Source organism: Pteropus alecto, unplaced genomic scaffold (genome assembly GCF_000325575.1).
Source record: "Pteropus alecto unplaced genomic scaffold, ASM32557v1 scaffold105, whole genome shotgun sequence".
Taxonomy (NCBI): Eukaryota; Metazoa; Chordata; class Mammalia; order Chiroptera; family Pteropodidae; genus Pteropus; species Pteropus alecto.
Genome location: NW_006436294.1, coordinates 6,934,138 through 6,935,430, shown reverse-complemented (window position 1 = coordinate 6,935,430; position 1,293 = coordinate 6,934,138). Strand labels below are relative to the sequence as shown.

General features: G+C 61.2%; 1 protein-coding gene across 1 annotated transcript in view; it reads left to right on the top strand.

Annotated features, from left to right (window-relative positions):
- Window positions 1-1,293, top strand: part of LY6K (lymphocyte antigen 6 family member K) — an 8,140-nt gene that overhangs the window by 3,934 nt on the left and 2,913 nt on the right. The window lies entirely within an intron of this gene.

Below are 1,293 nucleotides of genomic sequence, written 5' to 3'. Positions count from 1 at the left end.
CCGCTCCCCCCGCCTCGCCCCCACGCCCCTCAGCGCCGGGTTTCTGGAACCTTCTGGAACCTTCCGGAACCTTCCGCGGCCCATACACCAGCCCAGTGCCCAGACCTTCCGAGGTCTTCTGCTCCGCTCACTTCCTCTTCCCCCGAGAATCAGTGCCCGACTCGCTAGAACCTTCGGCGCTGCCGTTCCTCGCGATCCCTCCCCTCAGCGCCCAGCCCTTCTGGAACCTTCCTCTCTGCTCCCACCCCGTCTTCTCAGTGCCCAAACCTTCCAGAAAGTCTACCACGCCCCGCCCTTCCGCGCCCAGACATTCGGGAAACTTCCTCTCTACTCCGGCCGTGGCGCGCCCAGAGGTTCTGGAACCTTCTGGAACCCTCGCAGCCGCCCGCCCACGCGGTGATTTGCCTGAGCCTTTGGAATTTTCCGGCCAACCCTCTTCGCCCCAACCTGCGCCGTCTCAGCGCTCAGACGTCTGCAACCCTCTGCTTCATCTGCCCACAATTCTCCAAGAGCCCAGATCTTCTGGAACCTTCCGCGCCGGCAGAGCCCAGAGGACGCCGACAGAGTGACGGTTTGGGAGCAAAACCATCGCAGGTGCACCTGGGGTACCTTCAGGATTAGAGCCGAAGGGACGCAGCAGGAGGCGCCCTGATTGGGAGGGGTCTCCCATGGGTCTGGAGCCCCTCTCCGGTCAGGCTGCGCACACTTTCTAGAGGGTTCGGCTTCTCTCTCACGCGGTCCGGCGCCGCAGGGAAGAAGGCAGGTGGACAGGGCCTAGGCCCGCTCCTTCGGGCCCCGACGGGGAGAACCGGGAGGACGGTGGCCGCGCTAGGATGCGCCTGGGGGTCGTGAGAGGGCCCCGCCGCCACCAAATCCAGGGTCACCTGCCTTGTCCTCGTAGACCGCTCCCCCCGCGCCAGACAGCAAGGAAAAGGGAGTGCGAACGGGGAGCGTCCCCAAGGGGCCTAGGACCTCCCGCGAGGGGACCGTGCTACAGAGCCGGTGGGGCGCAGGGCAAAGAGCAGCCTCGGCTCCCAGGTGCCGCTGGCGCGCGCGGGATTAGAACAAAGGCACCCTAACTCCAAACTGAACTGTAAACCATTACACGCTCCAACATACATATAAACACTGTAGTATTTGCTAAATAACTACTGTCCTCAAAAATAGTGTTCCTACTACCTCTTTATAGTAGTGAAAACAAGTTAAAACATTTTTTCTTAAAGGCGTCTTTAGTTATGAAAGATACTGTGGTGGGACGGGGAGTTGGGCTTTGAGGGAGATTAAAGGAGGCAG